This window comes from Cyprinodon tularosa, unplaced genomic scaffold (genome assembly GCF_016077235.1).
Source record: "Cyprinodon tularosa strain WSP-4 unplaced genomic scaffold, ASM1607723v1 ctg272, whole genome shotgun sequence".
Classification (NCBI taxonomy): domain Eukaryota; kingdom Metazoa; phylum Chordata; class Actinopteri; order Cyprinodontiformes; family Cyprinodontidae; genus Cyprinodon; species Cyprinodon tularosa.
The window spans coordinates 1,325,769-1,343,583 of NW_024038977.1; the positions used below are offsets into that span (position 1 = coordinate 1,325,769).

General features: G+C 41.9%; 1 protein-coding gene across 1 annotated transcript in view; it reads left to right on the forward strand.

Moving 5' to 3' along the window:
- Nucleotides 1–551: 551 nt before the first annotated feature.
- Nucleotides 552–17,815, forward strand: part of cd276 (CD276 molecule) — a 163,972-nt gene continuing 146,708 nt past the window's right edge. The window contains exon 1 of the mRNA XM_038289826.1: nucleotides 552–790. The gene's annotated coding sequence lies outside the window, so the exon portion shown is untranslated. The remainder of the gene's footprint in view (nucleotides 791–17,815) is intronic.

Here is a 17,815-nt window from a genome sequence, read left to right on the forward strand (position 1 = left end):
CCTTCCCTTCGCCTCTCTATTAATGTGCTTGGACACTGAGCTCTGTGAACAGCCAGCCTCTTTAGCGATGACCTTTTGTGTCTTGCCCTCCTTGTGCAAGGTGTCGATGGTCGTCTTTTGGACAACTGTCAAGTCAGCAGTCTTCCCCATGATTGTGTAGCCTATAGAACTAGACTGAAAGACCATTTAAAGGCTTTTGCAGGTGGTTTGAGTTAATTAGCTGATTAGAGTGTGGCACCAGGGGCCATCAATTTTGAACCTTTTCACAATATTCTAATTTTCTGATATGATGAATTTGAGATTTTCATTTGTTGTCATTTGTAATCATCAAAATTAAACAAAATAAACATCTGAAATATATGAGTTTGTATGTAATGTATGAATATAATATACAAGTTTCACTTTTTAAATGGAATTACTGAAATCAATCTACTTTTTCATGATATTCTAATTTTATGACCAGCACCTGTATATAACTCAAATCCAGCATGAAGTGTATCTGCAGATCAGCCAGGCTGTAAACAGTTAAACTGCTCAGAGGAGGGTCGGTACAGCGGATTCTACGCATGACATCACCGCAGGACAAAGCAGCAAGGAGTGGTTTCTTCCCAGAGAAGCCCCCAAATCAATGAAACAACCTTAACAGTGCAGGAGAAAGTCCCCGTTTATTTTCCACTGACTAATTAAAGCGCAGCGGCTGCGTTTCAACCGGGTTTTTGTTGTGAGAGGAATGACCTGCCCTGGAAAATAAGACCGTCTGGACAGAGAGGAGAGTCACCAAGGCTGGACGGTCAGTGAGTTTTAACTTTCCAACATAGAAAGCACTCAAATGGAAGAACCAAGGAGTTCATCTACTGTTCTCTGACATTAGAAAGTCACCAATGTTGGGTATTTGGGAAGTTAAACAGCAGCAACAGCTGCTTCTGTGTAAACTTCCAGAAAGGTAGAGCTTGCTATAAAAGCAGCTCAGTAGCGCTCCTCCAAAGCCTGGTTGGCTTTCTCACTTAAACCACACTTTACTGCTGAATAGATGCAGCTTATTAGCTGTAAGGATAAAACAAGCAGGCAGCCACCCCAAAAACTTCACAATGCATTGGAAAACAAAACAATTTATCTTTTAAAACAAGATTTTCTTAAAAAAAAAAAAAAAAAAAAAAGAGTCAGAAAGTAGAAAACAACAGCACCGAATCTGCTTATTTAAAACAAAGATGGAGTGGGATGATATTAAGAAGTAAAAGTAAGTAGTAAAATTTATGTAAGTAATGTTTCATATGTGAAAAAACACTATTAGCCATATGCTAAAGATATCTAATACCTCAGAGATCTATTTAAAAAAAGAAAAAGAAATTAGACATCCAGTAAACACTAGAGCAGAAAGACAAATAATTGCTGCTACCCCTTCCTTTCTTTAGGGAGTGCAGAAGATGAAAAAAAAAAACAGAAATTTAATCAATGGAAAACAAAAAAGGATCTTAATTAAATGAACATCTCTGTTGGAGAATGTTTCCCACCCCATGCATGAAGCTTTTGCAGATCTCCTTCAGTGACAGACTGCTGCACCCTAAATGCACCAGGGAGCGTTATCACAGATCCTTCCTCCCAGCAGCTGGAAGACTCAATAACCATCACTGTTCCCAACAACCTCAATAAGTTGTTACATTCATGCTGATTTTGCTCAGTTTCTACCTTAAGCCAGTGTTCTGTCATATGAGCATACCGAGTCAGACCAGCAATATACGCATAGTCAAATTATTTAAGGTGACATCGCCATACGCTTCAAAAAACACCAAAAAGTAAGTCATTAAATTGTTTTTTTGTACATGACTAAAGGGATACATGCCTGTTGAGGTAGTTTAAAGTTTATTTTTCGTACAAAACTAAAGAGATGAACTAAAGGGATACAATAAAAGGATAAACAGGGATAAACTAAAGGGATAAACCGGTATTGACTTTGGGTGTGCTGGTCTGACCGGGTATACACTGTATGATTTTTTTGTCCTTTTCAGGGCCGATTTTTAGCAGTGTTTGGATCGGGCTGACTTTCAGCCTGATCATGTGTAATGCGTTGTGTAGTTTACAAGGGGTAACGAGGGGCGACCACCTCCCAATCAGGAATGATAAGGTTGGGAGAAAATCAAACATGTTTGACAGGCCGAACAGTGGGAGGACACGCATTGTGAGCTGTGAACTTGTAAACTCTGCACTTTCGTCGTACAGTTTGAGCTGTAGCTGCTTGCAGGGATTGAAAATATCGCACAGTGTATGTCCGGCTTGAGTCAGTTACATGCTGCTGTCATTTTGCACATCTCAGATGTTTTCAAATATCCATTATTGTAAAAATGTCCATAGCTGTATATTGTTTATTTATTCTTCAGGTGCACAGTATTTATATTAATAAACAACTTTACACTACAGTATTTTATTGTTTATCTTTTATCTCTTCACTATTAAATTATTCTTATAAATTTTTCTAAGGTCCACATTTGTGTGACCATTTTTTCTGTTATCTTTGTACTACTGTAAACACCAGAATTTCCCCATTCTAAGATGTGTGAGTTTATTACACCTTAATATTAGCTGCCTGCTGTGTGTCAGAACTGATGTTTTCCCCAGTAGTTTATCTAATTAGGCCAGTTCCTAGGTCTGGTCCAGTTATAATCTTCATTCTGTACGTAGCAATGATTTGAGAATGGAATGAGAGCGGTGTCTTTCAGCTAAGAACATACCGTAATGTAATATCTTGATAAGGCTGGAGCCATGGATGTCTCCTCATCTGCAAACGTGTGATGTAAAATGTGATGATGTGGCAGACATAAATGTATAAAATGCTTCTTTAACTGGTAATTGGGGCCACTTCACGATAAGCTGCTTTCTGTAACTCTAAGCAACTTCTCTGATCTGAGTAAGATCACAATTTCTATCAAAATCTCTTGTCATGTCTCATAGTTATTTAATACATATACGTTAGTAGGTGTTATTTAAAGAGTTCGTTCCGAGTGATCTCTTTTCAGGAAAAAGAACCGGAGAGCGAAAGATTCAAGGAATAAACACAGAGCTTTCTTTTAACATAGACAATAATGGGTTTTCTATTCTATTCTATTCTATTCTATTCTATTCTATTCTATTCTATTCTATTCTATTCTATTCTATTCTTCAGGTTGAACCACACTTTTTGCAGACTATCACTAATAATGTCATTCCTCTGTCATACAATCCCTTTACATCTGATGCAGCAAGTGGCCAAAAATAATCTACCAAAAAATGCAACATTTCCTCTATTAGCTGTAACATGTATTACTTAAACTCATGTGATTTATCCCTAAAGCCAATGTGCTGTGTTAGCAGTTATCAATCTTGCACAAAAAAAACATGTTTCTACTTATTTAAAACACTTCAAGACTGTCTTCTTGGATCCAGGGCCGATTGCTGTTGTTTATTTGTATTTGATCATATTTAGAACCCCCCGAAAACATGAGAAGTATAAAAATACCACCTTGTGTTGGAGTGAAGAGTGTTTACATGGGAAACACAGACTTGTTATGTTAGATGCACGTAATCAGAGAAAAATGATGATGCATTGCCTTTTTAACGCACTTTTCCATTTCTCTGTGGGATTTCCATTTCCACCACAGAATAAATTAGCGACCAAAGCACGGGGTTGGTGGGGGTGGGTAGGGATGGTAACAGGGGTCACCTTTGGAAGTAGGAATTTAGTCTCAGTATTTACAACTGCTTTAAGCAAATTCATGAATTTATTTTATATTCCCTATTCTGCTTTGGCCTTCACTTCATGTAATTTGATGTGCATTACTTTTTTGCAGTCAGGACATAAAACAATCGGTTTGAATCAGGAACTTACTTCATTATCACAGAACATTGATTAGTTGGTGTTATGCTGCACATCTTGCAGATAGGTTTTCAATATGGAATATTGATTGATAAAAAAGGTCAAATTAATACGTGAAAATAAACTAATCCACGGGTTCAGTAATAACTAATTATTTTCTTTATATAAGAGTATCTATTGGAGAGAAGGTTATTGAACTGTCACTTTTTAACTCAACTTTTAAAAGCGAAAAGACTATTTATTTTTCACTTTATGATTCTCTTTGAATTAGGAAAGAGAACTTTTGACTTAACACCAGGTTAATATGTATATACAGATCATATACTTAAACATTTCTTCATCCAGCTCTGTGGTTATCATACTTTTCATAACAACTACCAGTGCACTAAATACTAATTTATCTTGGAGCTCTAATACTGTAATGGGGTTTTTAAAGCAACAAACCAGTAATGGAAGTTGGTGAAAAGAACAAAAGAAGAAGGAAGGAAGAAACAAAGAAAGAAAGAAAAGAAAGGAGGAAAGAAAAAGAGCGTAATAAATTTCGCCTATATCTTCATCCATCTTCCCCTTTGCTATGACCAACTTCCCTGTATCTTTTGAAGAGATGCATCCTTAACACATAATGGTTTGTAGATCAGCCCATAAGTTGAATCTAACCTTCCTTCACATTTTATTGTGTCCTCTGCATGGCTTGAAGTAAACATGACTCTATATAGCTTCCTTTGAACAATAGTTTTCTTCTCTTCCAGATTGCACAACTAAGAGATCTGTTATCAGATTCTCCCACCTGAGCATGGGGCTGCTGCAGCTCCTTCAGCTCCTCTTGCATTTCCATTGTCCTACTGCCTGCTTCTTGGAATAATGCTCTTCCTGTGCAGCCTGTCAGTTTAAGTGAATGTTTCTTATCTTCTAGTCAAGTGGTTTTCAAAGTGGGGTGGCAGGGCACAAGGGGAGAATCAGAAAATTGGAAAAAAAAAAAAAAATGCTGTTCTAAAACAAGCGGGGTGAGCAGGCCCATAATGCATCTGTGCTTTTCTGTAACCACAACAGTCAAAAATGCATCCGCGGTGGGGTGATGTTTTATTAATGTCCTTTATTATGTACATAAGAACTGTTTAAAATGTTGAAATTTCAATGACAAGCTGCTTCAAGAGCTTTTATTTATTTTTTTATTTTATTTTTTGCGTCACATCCGTAGCTATCTGATAAGTTTTAAACTTTTTCTGCTGACTCTTGCTGTCATGCATTTGTACGACGGAGTATTAGGGCCACACATGAAGAGAAAAAATATTTTTGCCATGACGAGATTAAACTCGACATGTCGACTTTAAAGTCGACATGTCGACATTAAACTCAACATTTTGAGAATAAAGTTGAAATGTCATGTTGAGTTTAATCTCGACGTGTCGACTTTAAACTCGCCATTTCGAGAATAAAGTTGATATATCGTGGCGACTTTAATCTCGACATTCCAAAGTTTGGAGAAAAGAGCAACCGCGCTCCACAGCTGCAGTCTGCGTTTTAAGAGTGAAGGTAGTCTTTGACGTGCTGCAACTGTATAGGATTCTGTGCATGTATCCTGTGCAGCGGTTGGCTCTCTTGAACTAATTTAAACTTTATTGTCGACACGTCGAGATTAAACTGAACATGACATTTCAACTTTATTCTCGAAATGGCGAGTTTAAAGTCGACAGGGCGAGATTAAACTCAACATGACATTTTAACTTTATTCTCAAAATGTTGAGTTTAATGTCGACATGTCGACTTTAAAGTTGACATGTCGAGTTTAATCTCGTCATGGCAAAAATATTTTTTCTCTTCATGTATGGCCCTAATACTCCGTCGTACATTTGAAACTGGGCTCTATTCACTCCTTTCCAGACTGATATGCCGCCCACATAGTGTGAACTAGTCTGGTTGCCCATGCAAAAATAAATTTGCAAGAAACATTGTAGTTTTTGACTATCATAAAAAACATTTATTATAATGAATGTAGTTTTATTTATTTATTTATATAGCGCCAATTCACAACACATGTCATCTCAAAGCACTTTACACCAGATCATCCAGTCAAATTGATTCAAATTTTTCTATCTAAGGAAAAGACCAGTTCATTACATGGACTGATTGACCCGGATGCAAATTATAACTTGTAGTAATATATCACATAAATATGAAAAACCATTGGGATTTAAGTTGAAGTTTGAGCCTCTTCCTCCAAGTATGTAACAAAGGACCATCCCACCTTTGCTAACTTTGCTGGCTTTTTCAATAACATGCTTTTGTTAGACTGACTTATTGATTTTAAAGGGGCATTGGTGCAATAAATAAATTACAATTGACATACTAGTGCCTTCCTGTCAAGCCTGTGAGACCTACTACAGAAGCCCTAAAGTAAAATTTTTTTTCTAAATGGAGTGGACACATTAACCTCCATCACTCTTGTCAAATCAGCCTAAATAAAAGATTTGATCTGAAAGAACGATACACTTACCTGTTGGTTTATGTTTTATATAGAATAATATTAAAATGAATAAAATTCATTTTTAATTTAATGTTATTTGACTTTCGCAGAACATGTATTTATTTAGCAATACTGGATTTTTGCTCATAAAAAGCCAAATCTGTTACACGCTGTCCCTTTGAAGGTAGTCAAAACAAAACCGAAATTAAGCCCCGCCCTCCCACTACTCACACATTTCAGAGGTTTGATTTATTTTGTTCGGTTTCTATCTTCAATGGTTTGTTAAAAAGTTTGTTATTAATAGGCTCTTTACCTTTTTGTGACGTCTGGAGGCAGTTGGCTTTCATTAAGAGTTATTAGATTAGAAAGGATGAATAGTGGCCATACTTTTGAGTTTAGTTAATCTGGAAAGAAATTTAAACCATAGTCCTTTTTCCACTGAAAGCCCAATGATTTAAAGCCCAAGCATTTGTTTAACCCTGGTAAAAGGAACCCAGGAGGGTTTGTCAACCTGCTGTTCTCATTACTCTAAAAGGTCTGGGGACATTAATCTGTATCACCCTGTAAAAATGGCTCTACACATTCAGTCCAACGTGGAATACACAACAGGCTTTACTCTTTACTTTCAGTTCCATATAGATTAATTATAACACCTTTATTACTCCCTTTAAAAACAGTGTTTTTATTGTTTAAGCTGATTAGTGATGGTAGATGTCCAGCTTTTTAGTTTTACAGTTGATCAATTCCTTCTATTATTATAGGAAAGGTCTGGTCACATTCAGAGTACAAACTTCTGAAAGTATTTTAAATATAAAATTATTACATACTGTTCAATAAATGATAAGCGCGGATGATGTCATACACACTCCGCTTTGTTTAAAAAAAATATAAATATTAAAAATATAACAGAGGATGTCTTGGGGACAGTGATTCGCCCACATGGTATGAATGCTGGCGGTCCATAAAGAATACATTATGAACAGTTTAGTTTGTGCCTTCAAGTCGTTGCCCATAGGAAGACGTTACTTGGATATAACCTAACGGAATATCTTCAGAACAGCTCCAAATGACACAAAACTCATATGAGTGAGTAGAACATGATGTAATAAGGTAAAATCAAGGGCCCAATGTAAAAAAAAACGGCGTTCCACTTTAACCTTTCGTCGTCGAATCGAGAAGGACGACCACACAGACAGTCGGAAAGGCATACCAAGGACCAATAACAGCTGCTTTGTGTCTGCGCTGGTTTGCGATCGTCCGACGCATAGTCGGGATTTTTTTAAAGGTGCACAACGACGGTTGCAGAACCTCTGCGCAGGGGGGCGTGGTCGCACACAGAGACAAATTTGACGGATGCAGAGGCTATGCGTCAGAAGCATAAATCGGCCTTGCAGCGGTGATTCTCCAACTAGATTTGTGGAAGGCAAAAATGAAGGAAAACGCAATTTCTATAAATCCAAATAATCTAATACTTTAGTTTCTGACCACCCAACTGGAGTAAGAGCTATCACTATGAAAGACACAATTAAAAATAATCCATTTGTTAATAAATCATTAACATCCAACATTATTTAACAAAGGTACCTTTACTTTTTTATGCAGCTTCTCAGATTTAATACTACTTTGAAGTTTATGGAGCTCTTCCTCAGTTTGATGATCTTAAGCATAATTTGACTAAGTCATACAGTATATTAACTGACCTGAGTAAAGGGAGGCCAGTCATTTTGAGCGCTCGTTAAATTTTTGTGCCAGTTTGAAGAGCTCGTTTTGCGGTTAGAAATGTCTGTCTTCAAAGGGTCAATGGTTTCTGAAGCTACCCATATGGCACTTCCCAGAGGGGTAGCCATATTCATTAGGTTTGTATTGAAAATAAGGACCGGACTAAAGATAAGTACAGATGCCAAACTGTTGGAGAACCCTCACCCTCACTGAAATTTCCCTAAAGACTATGATGGCACCACAGCATTACTAAATCTTAATGATCTGTACAAACTCCCCCCCAAAAAATCATTTATCTTTTCTTTGACCTCAAAATGAAGTTTAATAGTCCCTGACATTGTGACAAAATGAAATACATGGGTGATTATGACTCATGTGCTGACAGCTAGTCTCTAAAAGGAAGCCACACATTCAGGCTGCCACGCAGTCTTTCAGCGACTTTTCTCTCTCAGACATAATGGGCTTTAAATGGCACCATTATAAGTTAATGCCTGTAACATCCCTGAGAGCTGGTCAAGGTTTTGATGCATCAGTTTACTGCAGCTATAGCTTCTATTTTCTTTATTCCTAAATCCTAACCGGATTTTCACAAGTTTTTTTTTTTACTTGAGTTGGGTCAGCTTGTTTTATTCACCTCCTGTGAGTCGAATCACAAAATAAAAAGGAGAAAAGAGTACGCAGGCTAGCAAGTTGGTGGTAAAGTGTTTGAGTCATTCAGTAAAAACCCCTTTGATGGCTTCCTGCTGTCTGGACAGCCTGAGTCAGAGTCTGTGGCCTATGCTAATGGCAGATTTCTTCTCATCCTGGAACAGGATAGCTGTGGTATTCGTCTGCTCTTTTTTGTCATTCAATTTTCTTTCCCCCTTTTTGAATCCCAGCTCATTCCCTGAATAATATTTTCCCCTCTCTTTGTGGTGGAATATTCAGAGAATTTTACATAATGTAACAAACATTTTGATTTGTCCTTCTGGGTGAACTGTGAGCAAAGATGTGATGAAAACAACACCGAGCCACAATTTCAGTCCACATCCTTTCAGCAGAAGCTATAAAAGGAGATGCATGGAAAATCCTTTGGGTAAACCATGGGGTGGAGCTACAGAGCTGAAATGATTCATACCAAAAAGCCATAACAGCTGATAAGCTGAATTTCCACTGGGCACCATCCCACCCAAACAGTTATAGCAGCTGTTGGGCGGCTCTCATCTTTTAAGAAAATTGGCTTAACACATTGCTGACGTGTATTTATTTATGTGCAAAAACAAGTAATGGAGCTGAGCTGTAAGTCAAGATGCATGACTGCTTTTAGTTTTTATCTAATCACAAGAGAAACCCCTACCCTTTATTTTTCAATTGCAAGAGATTCTTGTATTTTATCTTTTTTAATTCAAAAGTTTTGAAATTCAGTGAGAGGTTATGCTGTTTTTCCCACCAGTATTAATGTTAAAAACAATATCTTTCTAATTGTAAAAAATCTCAATAAAAAGGGTTTTATGGGGTGGCATGATTACAAAACCAATAACTTTGTTAATGGCTCTAAACAACAACTGGTTGCCTACGTTTTGACTGGGCGTGGAATTTTTATATATCCCTACATTTAAACATTTAAACTTATTGGAGGAGTTTGCCAAAATAGGAAAAATAAGCAAAAAGGCCCGACTTATGCATCTTTTAATCAGTGAAGCAAAGATGGCAGCTTACCTGTTTAACAATTTAAGAAGCTCCTCATTTAATGACACTTGTTTTTACCTTAAAGCTGCAGTCTGTAACATTGAGGAGAGAGCAGACTTCGACTGAAAATTTGAAGAAAAACAGGTTTCACGCCACTCCCCCACCCTCTCTGCTTCACTCATGCCCCACCTCCAAGCTCCACCCCTCTCACAGCATCTGCGCGGCTACCGCATGCGACCAGAAGGGGGGGGCGGGGGGGGGGGGGGGGGGGGGGGGCGGGATTCAGCGTGTGTGAGCTGTGATTGACACTCCATCAGACGCTCCTCTGGCTGTGATTGGTTGTTTTGACTCGTCCCGAATTATTCTTTCCAGATTGAAATACAGGCAGTATGCGGGACCAATTGAAGCAGTTTTTTTCACAGGTTACATATCACATGTACTGCTGTCTGGGCATAGGGACAGTTTTAGCCAATATGACAAAAAAGTGATTTTTAAAAACTTACAGACTTCAGCTTTAATAGTGATTATTAACTGACTTTGTTTTACATAAATAACCGATTCTATTTATAAATTCTATTTATAAATCCAACATTCATATTTAAAAATATCCAAACATGCACAAACTAATATTTAATCAGTAGCAGATGAAGTCAAATGAAGCTCTAGCGGAAGTTCAATTGAAGAAACTGACTTACCTCCATCAATCAGAAGCCGATCCGTCTCTGAAGCGAGCCAATCAGCTTCGAACTACTCCACCACGAAGTCCAATCCGCGTCCTGCTTCCACTTTATAAACTCCCTCAAATCTCACCCCAGCCGCTATCCTGCAATCGCAATGTCGGATTTCGATTCAGACGACAATTCACCCACCTCCATCCCCTTCTACGCCATCGCAGCTGAATCGTCCTTCATGACACGACTCCACCTCAACCTCATCAGAGAGTATTAATCCCAGTTGTCACCATCCCTCGTCTCATCGCATTGGTCCGGCAGAAGACCACCATGTTGAGCCTGGTTCTGCCAGAGGTTTCTTCCCAAAGGGGAGTTTTTCCTCTCCACTGTCGCTTCATGCTTGCTCATCATGGACAGTTCACGGTACCTGCATCCCCAAGCAGGACCTCTATATCCCGAGTCTGAGTGAAGCCCCGGCGTCAGCTCCCTCAGTCTTCTAGTCCCACAATTCTGCCCAGCAGATCTTCTTGTCAACCAGCTCGGATTAAACCACCACCAGTTTCAGGCCGGGGGGGAACATCCCTATTCACATTCATCTACTCATGCATGTTAAAGCATAATTCAGCATGAATGTTCCTGCCGAGGTCTGAGCGCCAAAGACTATACTTTCTTATCAATAAATTCTTCTAATTATCTTTTCTCTCTGTATGAGTTTTTCAGATTGAAATGCCTTTTGTTGGCAGCAAACATCTCCTGCTATGATTGCGTTAAACATTTGACCATGCTTTTAATAGAAAATGGTCAATTAGAGTTTCTAAGCATAGATACAAGCCTGCTGAGTACACTGAGATTAACTGTGAGCAACATCAGATGTGCATGCTTAAACCACAACACTTGTTATTAACCCAGGATCATAGCAAGTTACAAGGTTTATGAAAAGAAAAAGAAATTAAAGCAGCAGTTTGAATTAGTTTACTTTTAATTTAAGTGATTTTGCAAACCTGTAATGAAAAAAAAAACAACAGAAAAGTTTTGTTCATGAGATGTGTAGTATGTGAGGGTCCTGTTCTGGAAGAAATTAGATGTTATACCTTGCAGACTTAAGTTTTTGTTCGCATTAAAAAAATGCACATTTTGCACAATTAAATGTGTCCTGAAGCTTGTGATAAAAGTATAAATTCCCAAAACTATGTAAATTATTTAATTTGGGCTGCAACTTACAATTATTTTGCAAATTAATTAATTTTTCGATTAATTGATTAATAATGGGATAGCCAAAGGTTCCTTAAGGAAGACTTTTTACGAAATTAAACCAGATGAAACAAAAACTTTTCCACTTTAGGACTTCTGGTTGAGCATATTGACAGACGAAATTTATTTTATTTTTTTAAATCTTAATTAAAAAAATTGTCCTTTTTTTTTTTAGAATTTTTGTATAATTGCTGCTCTAAATACGTTGCTCTGTCAGCTAAAGGCTCATCATTCATCACTAGTCTCTGCATTTATTGTTTCAGCCCTTATTTAATTACACTTTTTAACTCTAATTATATACTATTAAAAGTATTCCGTAATAAGAAATCTTAATAAATGTCACAAGAATTTCAACAAATCGGACTCATATTTTATCTATTTTTCCAGTTCTGTCCTTCTCTAATGGTTTTCCAAATTTATCACAGCCTCAAGACGCTTTCTTGAGGCTGTTTTGATATGATTTTTTTTTAAATAAATCTTTTCACTACCAGCACTGGATGTTTGAAATGTGGCACAAATTCTCAACGAGATATTGACTTGTCCTTCTGGACATATTCTTCTTCCTGTTCAAAATTCAAAATGATTCAGTATTTTTTTTTTATTGGTCTAATTGATTTAAAGTTCTTTTTGGATTTCATTTTCTGTGCTACATACATTTTCTTGTGCGCTGAGAATGTGTAAGCAGTGCCCACTTGTGCACCATTTACACTTTAGCTCCATTATTTGGTGGATTTTCCAGACACAGACAAGTTTTAGGGTAAAAGAGGTGGAATGTTAGTTGTTTTAACTAGGGCTGCAGCAAACTATGAATTTGGTAATCGATTAATCTGTCGATTAAGTAATCAATTAGATAGAAAATGTTTCCTTAAAGATTTTATGCAAAATTTAAAGCTGGTGATGCCAAAACTAGTTCCGGATAAAGCATTTTGACAATTTTTTTTTAAACAATTTTGGCATTATTACCACTCTGAGTAAGTTGCTTTCTCTATACTCCAGTCAGTTATTAATTGATTACTAAATTAGATTCCGGATATTTAAATAATTGACTAATAATGATTAATTCAATTAACTCCTTCCACCTTATTTTTCAGCATTCCAAACTGGTTGAGATGAAAGATTTTAAATTATTATTCTTTTTATATTCAGTCTATTTTGCCTCTGATAGTAAAGCTGAATCATTTGCATATAGTTCCATTGTTTATTATTTCTTAGGGCTGTCTAAAATGTGGCCTTGGGGTTACTGGCTGCTGTCGTTTTGCAGCCTCTGACTGCAGTTCAGCAGTTATACAAATGATGCCAAACAGGTGGTCGAGGCTGAATGAAAATGTTTTTTTTTATTAAAAGTCCAAAGACGTAAATACCAAAGATGATTTTTGTTGGGATCCTCAGGCTTGCCCACCAGAGGGCGCCGAGGATCCTCTTCTGCTTTCTTTGTCTTTCCCTTAGGGCTGGAGTCCCAAGGTTCTGGAGATTACCCTCTGCCTCCAGCAGAGTGCGCCGTGGGTCCTCCTGAGCTGAACCTCCCACACACCTGTGGCTGATCTACTAATTAGGAGGACCACAGTATATAAGCTGACTTCAGACCTTGATTCCACGCCGCAGTGTTGATCTTAGTTGGTTAGCTTCCCGAACCTTCTGCTATTGACTGAGTCTTGGTTGTTCCTAGGTCGAGACCAGATTCTAACATCTCTTATCTCTGCCTCACAGGGATCCTGTCTCTTCGTGAAAGCTCTGGATGAGCTTAACCTCCTGCCTCTTCGTGAAAGCTCTGGATGAGCTTAACCTCCTGTCTCCTCGTGAAGCTCTGGAAGAGCTTAACCTCCTGTCCCTTCGTGAAGCTCTGGTAGAGCTGTCTCCCTGGCAACCTGTCTCCGGTCTGCAGCTCTGGGAGAGCTGCATCACAGGAAACCAGTCTCAAGCCTGAAGCTCTTGGAAAACCTAACCTGCTAAGCTGCCCTGGTGAGCCAACCCGAAGATTCCCACATGGTTGAAACCTGACGACCCCTATGTGGAGTTTCCCTAGAGGTTCCCATGTGGATTTCCCGTGTCTTCCCTGTTGTTCTCTGAGTTGAGCTGGAAGCTCAGATCCTCCCAAAGATTCCTACGTGGTTGAAACCTGACGACCCCTATGTGGAGTTTCCCTAGAGGTTCCCATGTGGATTTCCCGTGTCTTCCCTGTTGTTCTCTGAGTTGAGCTGGAAGCTCAGATCTTAGTTAGCTTTGCTAAGCTAACAGCTAGAGGCTTAGCCCCTCATGAACTCTGAAACCAACCATCTCCATTTCCCTGCTCGGACCCCAGTGAACCAGCCCCCCCCGGACTGAACTGTACCTGTTCATTTCATTGTGCTTGTGCCTTAAATAAACTCTTTGGACTTTTACCAGTGCCTCCGTGTGTGTGTTCTGCATCTTGGGCTTACTCTCTGTGACACCCATCATGACAGAACACTGCGGCCAAACACAAAGCCCAGCAGATCACCTCCGTCGTAGATCTGAGAAACAGGACGCTCTGACACCTGATCACACACAGTCCCTCCGTGAGTTAAAATCCCATTTTGACTTTAAGAAAACACACGTTTCAAGATCCCACAGGCTTCGTGGGAATCACAAGATGGCGCCAGTTCAACTTCCGGTTCCGGTTTCGTCACTTCCGGAAGTCCGTCCGTCACTTTCCAGTCAAGATAATAACCCTCCTTTCTGGTCAGAACTCATCCCGTCGTTTTCGTCACCCGGTCCTTCTCTTCCTGAGAGGTTTTCTGGCAACCCAAGTAAGCTCAAGTCTTTTCTATTTCAGTGTCGGTTATTTTTTCAATTTTTGAGTCTGATTTCCTGTATGATAGGGATAGGATAGCTTTTGTTGTGTCTTTTCTGTCCGGTGAAGCCCTTGAATGGGCAGAGACCAGATTCCCGTCTAAGTCTAGATTTAACTGTTATTATGAAACGTTCATCCGAGAGTTAGAAAGAACTTTTAGTCAGTTCTCTAAGTGCTCCGTTTCCGGCAACCTTCTTAAAATTAAACAGGGTAATAGGTCCGTTGCTGAGTTTTCTTCTGAGTTCCTGGGTAAAGCAGCCGTTTCTGGGTGGAACGAGTCTGCGCTTATGACCGCTTTTCTCCAAGCTCTAAATGAACCGGTCAGAAACGAGCTAAGCTTTTACGTTGAGCCAGATACCCTTGAGGATCTCATAGAGCTAGCAGTCGGGTTAGATATTGAACTGCAAACTAGACCCAGAGCAGTACAGCCTGACCAGACACCTGAACCCGTCACCGTGTTTTCTAAACCAGTTCCCTCGCCTGTTAATCGAGCTCCCCACATCCATGAAGCTGATTTATGGAACTTTTTCTATGGTGATAGAGATGATATCTGCCCTTTCGAGCCACCGCTTTCTGTTACTCGCCAGCCAAATCCAGCTCCAAGACCTGAAAATAACCCAGTTTGTTTTGAACCTGACCCCATGCCTGATTTGTTAGCCCCAGACCCTGTAATCCATTCTGGAATTATTATTTCTCAACCGGTTAATTTAGCGTCTGATCCTATCAATAAACCAGTTAGCCTAGCTCCAAAGACTTCTCGGCGTAAGAAAAGGCGTCGCCTTAAGCCAGCTCTGTGCCGTCTAGAGACCCCTGGGTCAGCTCTGTGCCGTCTAGAGACCCCTGGGTCAGCTCTGTGCCGTCTAGAGACCCCTGGGTCAGCTCTGTGCCGTCTAGAGACCCCTGAGTCAGCTCTGTGTCATCCAGAGACTCCTGAGCCTGTTCTGTGCCGTCCAGAGACCCCTGAGCCTGCCCTGTGCCGTCTAGAGACCCCTGAGCTAAAGCTTAGAAGGACTTCAGAATTCGGAGTTGAGGGAGATAGGCCTCCAAGAGCCTCTCTACAGGGACCACAAATCGCCAAGAGTCCTCTACAGACTTTTCAACCCACTTCAGAGACTGAACATGAGCCTCCATGGGTGGTTTCCCTTGTTCCCGAGACAGAGCCACAGTCGGTGGCCTCCCCTGCTCCTGAGGCGGATCCACAGTCGGTGGGTTCGCATGTTCCTGTGTTGGAGCCACTGTCGGTGGTCTCCCCTGTTCCTGATCGGGAGCCGCAATCGGCGGGCTCCCCTGTTCCTGATCGGGAGCCGCAATCGGCGGGCTCCCCTGTTCCTGATTGGGAGCCGAAATCGGCGGGCTCCCCTGTTCCTGATCGGGAGCCGCAATTGACGGGCTCCCCTGTTCCTGATCGGGAGCCGCAATCGGCGGGCTCCCCTGCTCCAGAGCCGCAATCGGCGGGCTCTCCAGTTCCTGACCCGGGGCCACAGTCGTCGGCCTCTTCAGAGCCTCCTCCGGAGCCGCAGTCGGCGGCCTCTTCAGAGCCACCTCCAGAGCCACACTCGACGGTCTCTTCAGAGCCACCTCCAGAGCCACACTCGACGGTCTCTTCAGAGCCTCCTCCTGAGCCGCAGTCGGCGGTCGCTACAGAGCCTGAGCTGCCGAGGAGGGGACGGGGTACCCCGTGGGGGTACCTGCTGAAGTTTGGGCATCTTCCTCCTGAAAAGGTTCTTCGCCTTCGGCCTCGCGGCAGACCTCCAGAGCGTCAGCTTCACCTCCGGCCTCGCGGCAGACCTCCAGAGCGTCAGCTTCACCTCCGGCCCCGTGGCGGACCCCCAGAGCGTCAGGTTCGCCTCCGGTCCCGCGGCAGACCCCGGGACAACATCTTCATCGCCGACCCTGTGGCAGACCCCCAGAGTGTCAGCGTCGCCTTCGACCCCGCTGCCGGCCACCTAAGACTCTGCTCCGTTGCCGGATCATAGGCCGGCCTCCTGAACCTCTGCCATGCCTCCGGCCCGGCGGTGGTCCTCCTAAGACGCTGCTTCGTTCCCATTCCCGTGGTCGGCCTCCTGAGCAGCTTCTACGCCTCCGCTGCCGACCCCACGGCAGGCCACCTGAGACTGTGTCCTGCAGCCGGTCCCACGGCAGGCCACCTGAGACTGTGTCCTGCAGCCAGCCCTACGGCAGGCCACCCGAGACTGTGTCCTGCAGCCGGCCCCACGGCCGGCCACCCGAGACTGTGTCCTGCAGCCGGCCCCTCGGCCGGCCACCCGAGACTGTGTCCTGCAGCCGGTCCCTCGGCCGGCCACCAGAGACTTTGCCCAAGAAAGTTGTTGGGTTTTCTTTTGTTTTCGTCCACCATAAGTGGATCGTTTTTTGTTCTGGACTCTGTTTTTGTTTTCTGCCCTCCTGGCCTGTTTCCCCCTTCGCCCACCCTGGGTGGGTTGTTTTTTGTTTGTTGGACCTTTTTTTCTGTTGGTTCTGGCCCTCCTCGCCCTAGTGCCCCCTCCGCCCGCCCTGGGTGGGTTGTTTTTGTTTGTTTGTTGGACTTTTTTTTTTTTTTTTCAGGGGGCGTCTGGAATCCGCCCTTGAGGGGGGGGCTCTGTTGGGATCCTCAGGCTTGCCCACCAGAGGGCGCCGAGGATCCTCTTCTGCTTTCTTTGTCTTTCCCTTAGGGCTGGAGTCCCAAGGTTCTGGAGATTACCCTCTGCCTCCAGCAGAGTGCGCCGTGGGTCCTCCTGAGCTGAACCTCCCACACACCTGTGGCTGATCTACTAATTAGGAGGACCACAGTATATAAGCTGACTTCAGACCTTGATTCCACGCCGCAGTGTTGATCTTAGTTGGTTAGCTTCCTGAACCTTCTGCTATTGACTGAGTCTTGGTTGTTCCTAGGTCGAGACCAGATTCTAACATCTCTTATCTCTGCCTCACAGGGATCCTGTCTCTTCGTGAAAGCTCTGGATGAGCTTAACCTCCTGCCTCTTCGTGAAAGCTCTGGATGAGCTTAACCTCCTGTCTCCTCGTGAAGCTCTGGAAGAGCTTAACCTCCTGTCCCTTCGTGAAGCTCTGGTAGAGCTGTCTCCCTGGCAACCTGTCTCCGGTCTGCAGCTCTGGGAGAGCTGCATCACAGGAAACCAGTCTCAAGCCTGAAGCTCTTGGAAAACCTAACCTGCTAAGCTGCCCTGGTGAGCCAACCCGAAGATTCCCACATGGTTGAAACCTGACGACCCCTATGTGGAGTTTCCCTAGAGGTTCCCATGTGGATTTCCCGTGTCTTCCCTGTTGTTCTCTGAGTTGAGCTGGAAGCTCAGATCCTCCCAAAGATTCCTACGTGGTTGAAACCTGACGACACCTATGTGGAGTTTCCCTAGAGGTTCCCATGTGGATTT